This window comes from Dama dama, chromosome 24 (genome assembly GCF_033118175.1).
Source record: "Dama dama isolate Ldn47 chromosome 24, ASM3311817v1, whole genome shotgun sequence".
Lineage (NCBI taxonomy): Eukaryota > Metazoa > Chordata > Mammalia > Artiodactyla > Cervidae > Dama > Dama dama.
The window spans coordinates 12,452,430-12,465,242 of record NC_083704.1 but is presented as its reverse complement, the minus strand read 5'-3'; the positions used below and the strand labels follow the sequence as shown (position 1 = coordinate 12,465,242).

The following is a 12,813-nucleotide window of genomic DNA, read 5'->3' as shown; positions in this document are numbered from 1 at the left end:
ATACTGGAATGGGTAGCCCTTCCCTTCTCCAAGGGATCCTCCCAATCCAGGGATCAAACCCAAGTCTCCCACATTGCAGGCAGATTCTTTACCAACTGAGCCACCGGGGAAGCCCTAAAATACACAAAAAACCATTTAAACCATTTCGAAGCGGCATTAAGTATATTCACATCATTGTGCAATCACTACCACCATACATCTCCAGAACTTTTTAATCTTGCAAGCCTGAACCCCACATCCACTAAACAACAACTTCCCATTTCCTTCTCCCCTTGGCCCTGGAAACCACCATTCTACTTTCTGTCTATGAACTGGATTACTTGAGGTACCTCATATAAATGGAATTATGCAGTATTTGTCCTTTCGTGTCTGGATTCTTTTACTCAGCATAATGTCTTCAAGTTTCATCCATGTGGTTGCAAATGGCAGAATTTCCTTCCTTTTTAAGCTCAATAATATTCCATTGCATGTATATACAGAAGTTTTTCTAGTCATTCATCCATTGATAGCCATTTGGGTTGCTTTCACCTTTTGGCTATTATAATAATGTTGCTATGAATCTGGGTGTACACATATTTGCTTTCAACTCCCTGAAGTGGAACTGCAGGATCATATGGTAATTCTTATTTAGTTTTCAGAGGAACTCCTGTTATTATTTTCCATAGCAATTGCACCATGTTTTCATTCCCATCAGCAGAGCACAAGGATTCCAATTTCTGCACATTCTCACCAATTCTTCTTCTTATTTTTCAGATATCCATGGGATAATGAATGGGAAGTTGTATCTCACTGGAATTTTGATCTATATTTTTCTAATGACTAGTGACATTAAGCATCTATTCATGTGCTTTTCATATGCTTATCTTCTTTGGAGAAATGTCTGTTCAAGCCCTTTGCCCACATTTTAACTGTGTTGTTTGGTTTTTCATAGTCAAGATGTAGGAGTTTTTTAAAAATTCTGTATGTTTACCCCTTATCATTATTATTATTATTATTTTAATTTCATTTATTGATTTTTGGCCACACTGCTAGCTTTCATTTTCACTAGCTTGTAGGATCTCAATTTGCCCACCAAGGATTGAACCCTGGCCTTGGTAATGAAAGCGCTGAGTCCTTACCATCGGACCGCTGGGCGACTGCCTTGACCGCTTGTTATATAAATGATTTGTAAATATGGTCTCCCATTTCATAGATTGCCTCTAAGCAATATTAAAAGAGCTAGGATGAACACAACACTGTAAATCAACTATACTTCAATTAAAGGGAAAAAAAGAGGATTTTCCCTTTGTGGTCCAGTGGATAGGACTCTGCTTCCACTGCAGGGGACACAGCATCCATCTTTGGTTGGGGAACCAATATCCCAAAAGCCACATGACCTGGCCAAAACACAGACCAAAAAGAGAGAGAGAGCATGAGTGAGCTGGGAAACAACTGGGTACTTTCTAAGCATGATACCAATGCAGAAATAATAAAGGAAACAGTCAGTGGACTTGTGTACATAAAAATATGTTAGCCATGATTTAAAAACACCACAAACAAACATATCAAAAGTCAAGTGATGCAGAAAACAATTTTTTGCAATATGCAGCAATGTATTTTAAATATACCGCAAGTGAAATCCAAGAAGTCCAGTAAACAATAGCTAAACCCCAATAATATTAAAAAGGGCAAAAGACACAATATACACTTACAAAAGAGAAATACACTATCCTTTCAACACATGAAAAGCCTTGTGGAAGCAAAGCTGACATCGTACGTCCATGAAGTTGCAGGCTTAAGGGAAAACACACCTTCAGGCCTGTCAAATTCAGCCCCTCAAATCAATGGACCCCTGAGCACTGCCTATAAGGAGCTGCTACTTAATGTGAACAACTCTGTCCCTGACTTCTGCAGTGCTGCTGTCTGAAGTCTGGCCACAACCCCCTAGAAATGATAACCCTGTAAATTGCTGGGCTGTGGTCTGAACATACCAACTATAAGTTCAGTCGCCTTGGTAATTTTGCAGTGCTTGGCTTTAATGACCTGTTGCGTTTTTCATTTGAATAGCAGGTCCTTTTGGCTGTCTCGTGTTTCTTGTAGGTAAACTTCTTTTCTTACTGCTGTTATCTGAGTCTTCAATTCACCCAGAATCAATGAGATGCAGAGTAAAATATCAAGGTACCATTTTCAGCTATTAAATGGGCAAACTATTTTGCCAAGATATTGTTCAATGCCAGTTGGGTGGGCAGTAAGCTGGGCCCACCTACGTGACAGCTAACTTCTAAAATATACGCTTTAAATCCTGTAATTCTAGTACCTGCAATTCAACAATGGCTATCATTAGGTTGTACATCCTGAAATTAGAAACAAACAAACACGAAAGGATCATCAATTTACAGTCAAATACATTTTCTAAGAATATCTAAGACTCTGCAGAAATGCCCTTGATTTAATGTAAAATGAAAAAAGTGGGATGGGGGTGGGATGAACTGGGTGATTGAGATTGACATATTAATATATATACTATTGATAATATGCATAAAACAGATATCTAATGAGAACTTACTTCACTGCTCAGTGCTCTGCAGTGACCGAGATGGGAAGGAAACCCAAAAGAGAGGGGATATATGTATACGGATGGCTGATTCACTTCCCTCTACAGCAGAAACACACGACACGGTAAAGCAACTATACAGCAATAAAAATTAATTTAAAGCCAAAGTGGAATCATACTGGATGATGGAAATTTGACACTAAAGTATGATAAGAAAGCATTTAAGTTACCACCCTTTTCTTTAAGGAAAGAAAAAAATCATTTTAATCTGCTGCCATTTAATAACAGAGCACCCTAGAACTTCAATTAAGTTCTTAAGTTCAATTAAGGTGGAATTATATATAATGTTGTGTTTTAAGGTCAGTTAAGGTGGGTGGATGAGGGAAAGAATCAAGAGGGGGAGAAAAAGGGACCTGGCATAGTGTGGGGGGATGGGAGAGACAGACAGATCTAGAAACTCAGGCAGAACGATCAAATGAAATCAATTCATGGACACTGTTTCATATCCTCTCTCTGTCTCTGTCTCTCTCTCACACACACACACTCCAGGGTGTTGTTTCAGGTTTTCTAGCAGAAACCAATGAAGAGAACAGCTTCTGAACAGCCAAGAACATAGGCTCTCCTGCAGGTAGGAGCAAGTGAAAGGATGTTCACATCAAATCCCTGTCAGAACAGCAGGGCCAGGACTTTGCAAAGGACCTCAGAGGTGGCTCAGAAGTTGTGGGGGGCTGTGCACACACCCCCTCCTCTGGGAGGTGGGGACTCGGGCTCAGGTTACTGAATTATTTACCAGAGCCCTCATTTACAAGAAACCAGTTTAGACACATTAAAAGGGCTGGGTAGGGGAGTAAGCAAGCACCGGCTGAAAGAAAAGAACAAGCTGTTATTTACAAAGGACGCACACCCACAGGCGCATACCTGTCATGTGATCAGAGAAGCAGTGTACCAGCAAATTAAGCAAACGTCTTTTGCAAAGATCAAAAACAGGAGTAATTGCCCACAGCCAGCCCCAGTGTGAGCCGCTGAGCAAGCGATACACAACTGGCTCCGTGGAAAGAGCTTTGAAATGCTGGGTCAGGGACTTCCCTGGTGGTCCAGTGGTTAAGACTCCAAGCTTCCACTGCAGGTGATATGAGTTCGACCCCTGGGCGGGGAACTAGATCCCACATGCCGCAAGATGCAGCCAAAAGGAAAAGAAAAGAAAAGAAATCTGGGTCAGGCAAGGTCTGTCCTCTCTCAAAAGCAGACTCATACTTTGAATTGCCCAGGTTTGGGAACTCCTGACTGCATGAAAACGCTCCAAGGAGTCTGTTTTAAGTAATAGGGAGCATCTCAAAGCTGTAATTAGCAAAGTGTCACCAACACAAGAGATTTAGCACTGGCTGCCTGGAAAACAAAGCAGGGTTCCTTGTCGAAGTATGAGAGAAGCAGGTCAAGTTAGCAGCTTAGCAACTTAGTCACCCCTGGAGAGAACCCAAGAAGCGATCTGACACCCATGAGTGCCCTGCGGGGTGTATATTTCAGGCACCTTGGGGCCTTTGATTCTTGCGTGGTCACTCCTTCCAATAAGTCAAAGCAGCCCAAGCTCTCAGGTGGCTGAAAATAATGTAACAAGGTTCAAAAGGACCTCCCATAGGACTTGCCTGGAGGAACAGTGAGCTCCCAACACAGGGGACCCGAGTTTGATCCCTGGTCAGGGAACTAGGATCCCACATGTCACAGTGAGGATTCCTCATGCCACAGCTAAGACCTGGAACAGCCAAACAAATAAATAGTTTCAAGGGGGAGGACCTTGCACAAGTTGTGGTACATATATAAGATGAAATATATTTTATATTGAATGCAACCAAAAAAGAACAAAATAATACCACTTGCAGCAAGATGCATAAACACAGAGATAATACCACTAAAGTGAAGCAAGTCAGGAAGAGAAAGACAAATTTCACATGATATCACTTATGTTGTTGTTCAGTCACTAAGTCGTGTCCGATTCTCTGCGACCCCATGGACTGCAGCCCGCCAGGCTCCTCTGTCCATAGGATTTCCCAGACAAGAATACTGGAGCGGGTTGCCATTTCCTTCTCCAAGGAATCTTCCCAACCCAGGGATTGAACCCGCGTCTTCTGCATTGGCAGGCGGATTTTTTACCACTGAGCCACCAGGGAAAGCCCTCTTGGTACACTGACATGTAGAATCTAAAATAGGACACAAATGAGCTCATCTATGGAACAGAAACAGACTCACGGATGTAGAGAACAGGCTGGTGGTTGCCATGGGGGAGGGGGTTGAGAGAGGGATGGAGCGGGGAGGTTCGCGTTAGCAGATGTAAGCTTTTCTATATAGAAAAGACAAACAATGAGGCCCTACTGTATAGCACAGGGGACTATATTCAATATCCTGTGATCCACCATAATGGGAAAGCACATGTGTTGCTTTTTGTTTTCTGGCCGCACCTTGAGGCATGCAGGATCTTAGCTCCCCAACCTGGGATCGAGCCCATGCCCCCTGCACTGGAAGTGCAAAGGCTTAGCCACTGGTCCACCAGGGAATTCTCAGAAAAGAACATTTTCAAAAAGAATGTATATATATGACTTCCCTGCTGGTCCAGTGCTTAAGACTCCTCACTTCCAATGCAGGGGACTCGGTCAGGGAACTAAGATCCCGTATGCCACATGGGATAGCCCCCAAAAAAAAGCACAGGAAAAAAAAAATGTGTACGTGTGTGGGGGTGTGGGGGTGTGGTGGTGGGGGGGGGCTTCCCTGGTGGCTCAGACGGTAAAGAATCCTCCTGCAATGCGAGAGACCTGGGTTCGATCCCTGGGTCGGGAAGATCCCCTGGAGAAGGGCATGACAACCCACTCCAGTATTCTTGCCGGGAGAATCCCCATGGACAGAGGAGCCTGAAGGGCTACAGTCCATGGGGGTTGCAAAGAGTTGGACACGACTGAGTGATTAAGCACGCAGCACATGCCCACACACACACACACACACACACACACACACACACACATATTAATATAAAACGGAGAGACTTTGCCATACAGCAGAATTAATGCATTATACACCAGCTACTTCAATTAAAAAAACAAGAGGACGCCATGCACGCATCTGTGAGTTGGATTATGGCAGGATGCACAGGACAGAATTATCTTCCTTCCCTCTTCCCTCCCGTTTTCTTTAACTCAGAAAAGTGGCCACAGCACCAGCACAGGCTGTGACCCTATCTGAGACAGATGTAGGGCAGGATTGCAAGTGACAAGGAGATGTAGACTGCACCCAGGAAAGGGGTGAAGCCTTTTACCGACATGTAAAGTAGAGCTGTACCGCCTGCCTGGACCCAGGAGCCAGTCGGTCCCTGTAGCCATGAGATCATAACAATATGACAGGGCACATAAGCAGGACACACAGGAAGCCTAGGCATGGAAGGAAATCACAGAGAGAAGAAGCCGGGGAAACAGATGTGACAGCTTGTTGCTGCCGGAGCTTCCTCAGCAAAGATCAGGATTGGGCTTATTTTTAAAAGAGGCAAATCCTGGTATCTACCCAAGATGTTTGTTCCTATTGTCTTTAATCTGTTGGCAGGAGCAGGAAAGAAATCAGTTTGGGGTAAATACTGCTTCAAGCAGTAGCCGTCTGTAGAGCGAGTTTGGACACTGGATACTGAAAATGGACCAAGAAAAACCAGCACATCCTTGACAGCACACCCAGCACAGGGGCTTCAGCGGCGTTTTCTTTTTTTTTTTTTGGCTGCACCGTGCTGCAGGCAGGATCTTCGTTCTTCAAACCGGGATGGAACCTGCGCCCCCTGCAGTGGAAGCGCGGATTCTTAACCACTGGACCGCCAGCGAAATCCGGTCCGCTGTATGCTTAGAAACACAGACCATCTTTGTCAGCAGAGCTTTGAAACCCACTAAGATGAGACCTCAGAGAGCAGAAGGTGAAACTGGCCATCTCACTCCAATTCCTTAGAAAATGGACACGCAAGTCCCTCCCTGAGAGCTGTCCAGGTGGTCTTGCTAAAGAGAACTGCAGACCCTTACGATGTGTACAACAGGGACTTCCCTGGTGCGTCAGCGGGTAAGAATCCGCCTGCCAATGCAGGGAACACGGATTCCAGCCCTGGTCCCAGAAGATCCCACGTGCCGAGGAGCAACTAAGGCCGTGTGCCACAACTCCTGAAGCACGTGTGCTCTGAGAGCCCAACGCTCTGCAACAAGAGAGGCCACTGCGACAAGAAGCCTGCGCCCCGCAAGCAGGGTATCCCCTTCACCGCAACTAGAGAAATCCAGAGCACAGCAAAGAAGATCCGGCATAGCCACAAACCTTAAAAAGAAAAAAGATAAGTAGAACAAATCTTCCTCAATGAAAGTGGTTTCTAGAAAAAAGTTGAGATTGCTCTTAAAAGACATCTGCATCAGGGCTTCCCGCAGGCTGGTGGTCACCAGAGTCACCCCGGGAGTCTGGGACGTGCTCGAGACCAGTGACTCTGAATCTCTCAAAATCAACTTTTGAAAAGCCTTCCAGGTGGTTTCAGTATGGACGCAGGGTGAGAAACAGGGGTGTGGAGGGACTTGCCTCGTGGTCCAGTGGCTAAGACTCCATGCTCCTAATGCAGGGGACCTGGGCTCAATCCCTGGCCTGGGAACTAGATGCCACATGCTGCAAGGAAGATAGAAGATCCCAGGCACCACAAGTAAGATTCTGATACAGCCAAATAAATAGATGTTAGAAAGAAAGAAAGAAATAGCGGAGAGCCGTGATTTTCTAACTTCAGTGGGCATACACCTCACTGGGGATCTCCTGAGAGGGAAGTTTCATTCTGGCAGGTCTGGGAGGAATGAGAGCCTGCATGTCTAATGAGCTTCAGAGATGGGGATGCTATGAACCCCGGGCTACACATAGGATGCCAAGGGGTCTCTAGAGCTACCTCATCAATTATGGGCATTGAACTAAGACTTCTCATCAATAAAGGACAATTCAAAGCCATGGATAAGCCTTTGCAACATTTTGAGCAAAACCACTTTTCTTATCTTGTGTGGGAGAAGACGGGGGTAAACAATCAGATCAGATTGGGCAGAAATCAGAATAATTTTCCATATCAGTTGCATTTTTCGGTAAACATGATTTCAACTGATGAATCAGTAAACAAAATGTGGTATATTCTCACACTGGAATGTTATTTGGCCATAAAAAGGAATGAAATCTTGATACATACTACATGGATAACCCTTGAAAATATTATGCTGGGAATTCCCTGGTGGTCCAGTGGTTAGGACTCCATGTGTTCACTGCCCAGGGCATGGGTTCCATCCCTGGTCAGGAACTAGGATCCCAGAAGCCACACAGTGCAGCAAAAAAAAAAAAAAAAAAAGCTAGCAAAAGAAGTCAGTCACAAAAGACCACATATTAAATATTCTATTTACATGAAATGCTCAGAATTGGCACATTTATAGAGACAGAAAACAAAATGACTGGTGGCTTGCTGATGGGCATGGAGTTTCTTTATGAGGTCATGAAAATATTCTAAATATTTATGAAATATTCTGCAATTGACTATACTAAAAAACCATTGATTTATACACTTTAAATGGGTGAGTTGTATGATATGTGAACTTTCTCTCAATAAAGCGGTCAAGAAATTACTGAAAGAAGATCTCTGCAGTGCATATAAGCAACCAAACATACAAAAAATATATTATTTATTATATGTGACATATACTATTTTCTTCATATACAATCTTCATTATATAGATATATTCTATATAGAATATAAGTACAAAGATGATATAAAGACTTAAAGGAGCAAGTCTATTTTAAAAAAAAAAAGGCAAGCAATAACAGGAAAACAGAGGATGTGCAGACAATTTACAAAACAGGGAACCAGAAGGCCAATATACACATGGAAAGAGGTTCAACATCTTTGGAAGTCAAGGAAATAAACACTAATATATCAAGTAGATATCAATTCAGACCCATTAAGTTGGAAAAAGAACTGCAAAAATTAGTATGACGACACTGCATGTGCATGCCAAATGGCTTTAGTCGTGTCCGACTCTCTGTGACCCTATGGACTGTATGTAGCCTGTCAAGCTATATTCTTCCATTATTTTCCATGTTAGTAAAAAACTTCATCAACTTATATGCCACCAACAGAGGAACAGATAACTTTCTTGGGGTTTATTCATATAATGAAAAATTAGCACTTAAAAATAAATGAATTTGAGCTACCATATGTAATATAATATGTAAAATGATTCACCACCGCAATGAGAAGCCTATGCACCACACTAGAGAAAAGCCTGTGCAGCAACGAAGATCCAGAACAGCCAAAAATAAATGAATAAATAAAATTATTAAAAAAATAAATATGTTGATGTATGGCAGAAACCAACACAATATTGCGATTATCCTTCAATTTAAAATAAATTAAGAAAAAAATAAAAAATTCCTTCAAAAAAAAAAATACGATTCATGTTATCTCCTAAAAATAGTTGAAAGAGAGCAAAGGTACAGGGGAAAGTTAAGTTGGCAATTCGTATGTGGCTTGGCCCTGGCACTCCATCACTACTGCTCTGTTACCTTGGCCAAGCCAGCCACAGGACAAGCCCCGTCTCTAGGGGCTGGAAAATTGGCTCATGGCCAAGGAATTGGGGTCATAATGGAAAGAAAACAAAATGAAACATGGCGGACTCCCCCGGTGGTCCAGTGGTTAAGACTGTGCACTTCCAGTGTCGGGGACATGGACTCAATCCCTGGTCAGGGAACTAAGATCCCGCAGGCCACAGAGCCAAAAAATTAAAAAGAAAAAGAAACACGGATTCTGTTCAGGTCTTACCCTGGGCACCTCAGTCTTATTTTGTGCTTATTTGCCCCTGAATCCCTTTCCTCCTCACCTCACAGACCACCCTCCCAGTACTCCAGCCTCACAAGGGCCTCACCCAACACCGTTCTTGTTTTCCTGTCTCCTGGACGACTCCCGGCAGAAGGACCCAGGCAATTCAAACCAAGGATGGATTTGTCTTTTCCACCCCAGGTTCTTTCCTTCTTGAAGTTCCTTAATATGTTGAGGGGACTGTGAGAAGCAAATTATACATGTGATTTGATTTCTCAAGAAACTTGACACTAGCTACAGACAAAGAAATGGACGCCCGGAGAAATTAAGTAACTTAGCCAGAGACCCATAGGGCCAGAACTTAAATCTCTACCCAAACTTATAAGTCTTGAAACGGGGTGTTGACTCCACTTAAGGGCCCAGAAGCTAATTTTTTTAAGATTTTTTTTTTTTTTTGATGTGGTCCATTTAAAAAGCCTTTATTGAATCTGTTACAATATTACTTCCATTTTGCTTTGGTCTTTCTGGCCACCAGGCATGTGAGATCCTAGCTACCTGACCAGGGATGGAACTGGTACCCCCTGCATTGGAAGGAGAAGTCTTAACCACTGGATCATAAGGGAAGTCCCAGGGGCTAGCTTTTAGAACTTGGTGATTTCTCTTTAAGAAAAAGAATACAGGGGACTTCCCAGAAAAGGGGACTTTGGTGTGGTGGATAAGAATCTGCCTACAATTCAGGGGACACGGGTTTGATCCCTGGTCCAGGATGATTCCACATGCCACGGAGCATCTAAGCCCATGTGCCACAACTACTGAGCCCTCAAGCCACAGCTGATGGCTGTGTGCCTAGAGTCTGAGCTCTGCAACAAGAGAAGCCATCACAATGAGGAGCCCTTGAACCACAACAAAGAGTAGTCCCAGCTCACCACAACTAGAGGAAGCCCCTGAGTAGCAATGAAGACCCAGTACAACCAAAAATACATAAGTAAATAAATTAAAAAGAAAAAGAATACAGGGACTTCCCTGGCGGTCCAGTGGTTAGGGCTCTACACTTTTTCTGCCAAGGACCCAGGTTCGATCCCTGGTCGGGAAACTAAAATCCCACAAACCTTGCAAGGAGGCCAAAAAAAAAAAAAAAAAAGAATAAAAAGTTAAGAAAACAAACTTAGGTAGAAGGTACTTGTACAAATAAGGATCTTGAAGCTTAAATTTTATTCACTTCTTGATAAAACAGCTTCTAAATGGAAATCACACAATCTCCAAAGATAATGAACCAGCAAACCAGGGGGAAGATTAGAATGCAAAGAGGTTTTCTTTTTTTTCCTTCTGCTATGTACCACCCTCCTTGTTGAAACTTCTCTAAAGTACGGAATGTCCATCCTCCAGAAGTATTTCCGCAAATATGTTCCTAGAGTCTTTCCTGAGAACAAAAAGCAGGTATTTTTGCTTTTGCTGGAATGTCAATGTCAGAATGAGATGGAGAAGAAATCAGACATTTAATGAAGATGGACTAAGTGGGAGCCCAATGTCGGGAAAGGAAAGAAATCCAGAAGCAACAAAATCCAGTCAGATGTTTAAGCGGATACAGGACAGAGTCAAAAGGAAAACACTCCAACTTACGGTCTGTTTTGAGTTACAACATCAGAATGAAACCTAGAAACGGGACAATTGTGCAGCACAAACTCAGCTCAGCTCGTAAGAAAAGCGTGACCTTCTCAACACCTGACCAAAGAGCCACTGGAACAATAATGCTATTTTTTTTTACAGGCCGTCAACTGCCTGGGGCAAACTCATTTCCAAAGAGTGACCCCTGGTGGACAGGAGGGTCATTGTTCACTGGAACCGGGAATTTCCTGACAAGCGTGGTAAACCCATTTCAACTTGGCTTTTTACAAGAGTCTTCTGGGGGGTTGTTTCAACAGTGAATTTGTGATGTTTAAAATTTTTGCCATTAATGTTTCTTGTTTCAATAATCCTCATAAACAGGCCACTCACAAGACATATTTTGTGTGCTTATATAAACTTTCAGCACCACTGACTATTACAACTGCTAGTAAACAGTTCTTTTAACAAAATTGTCGTTTTGAATAACAAAACCGATAGGAGACACTTCTAAACTCTTTTTTTTTCTTTTTTGGTCACACCATGTAGCTTGTGGGATCTTAGTTCCCCCACCAGGGATTGAACCAGGGTCCCAGCAGTGGAAGCGCAGAGTCCTAACCACTGGACTGCCAGGAATTCCCTAAATTCTTGATAAATACAACACTGTGCTTTTCTCAGATTTATTGGTTCTATTTAATTCTCTATTATAAAAGAATCACAAATAGTGGTTATAAAAGTAATCAGGAAATGAAAATGAGGTCAGAACCATAAATTGCAGCCTTCCTTTTGAAGGTTAACTTGGCAGGGTCTATTAAAATACAAAACACAAATCTTTGTGCCAATCATTCATTCCACTTCTAGGACGTTATTCTCTAGATTTACTTACATAAGTGAACAGAGATACACAGTGAGGATACTTACTGTGGCAATTATCATAATTAAAGAAAACAATCTAAGTATTCATCTATAATAAATTATGGAATAGTCATATAATTAAACATATACAGATATTTAAAGGCTATGGGAAATCCATATTTTTTTTTGTTTGTTTAATTTTTTTATTAGTTGGAGGCTAATTACTTCACAACATTTCAGTGGGTTCTGTCATACATCGACATGAATCAGCCATAGACTCACACGTATTCCCCATCCCGATCCCCCCTCCCACCTCCCTCTCCACCCGATTCCTCTGGGTCTTCCCAGTGCACCAGGCCCGAGCACTTGTCTCATGCACCCAACCTGGGCTGGTGATCGGTTTCACCATACATAGTATACATGCTGTTCTTTTGAAACATCCCACCCTCGCCTTCTCCCACAGAGTCCAAAAGTCTGTTCTGTATTTCTGTGTCTCTTTTTCTGTTTTGCATATAGGGTTATCGTTACCATCTTTCTAAATTCCATATATATGTGTTAGTATGCTGTAATGTTCTTTATCTTTCTGGCTTACTTCACTCTGTATAATGGGCTCCAGTTTCATCCATCTCATTAGGACTGATTCAAATGAATTCTTTTTAATGGCTGAGTAATATTCCATGGTGTATATGTACCACAGCTTCCTTATCCATTCGTCTGCTGATGGGCATCTAGGTTGCTTCCATGTCCTGGCTATTATAAACAGTGCTGCGATGAACATTGGGGTGCACATGTCTCTTTCAGATCTGGTTTCCTCAGTGTGTATGCCCAGAAGTGGGATTGCTGGGTCATATGGCAGTTCTATTTCCAGTTTTTTAAGAAATCTCCACACTGTTTTCCATAGTGGCTGTACTAGTTTGCATTCCCACCAACAGTGTAAGAGGGTTCCCTTTTCTCCACACCCTGTCCAGCATTTATTGCTTGTAGACTTTTG

General features: G+C 42.6%; 1 protein-coding gene across 1 annotated transcript in view; it reads right to left on the bottom strand.

Moving 5' to 3' along the window:
* The window catches only part of CMTM8 (CKLF like MARVEL transmembrane domain containing 8), a 151,161-nt gene that overhangs the window by 132,980 nt on the left and 5,368 nt on the right, over nucleotides 1-12,813 (bottom strand). The window lies entirely within an intron of this gene.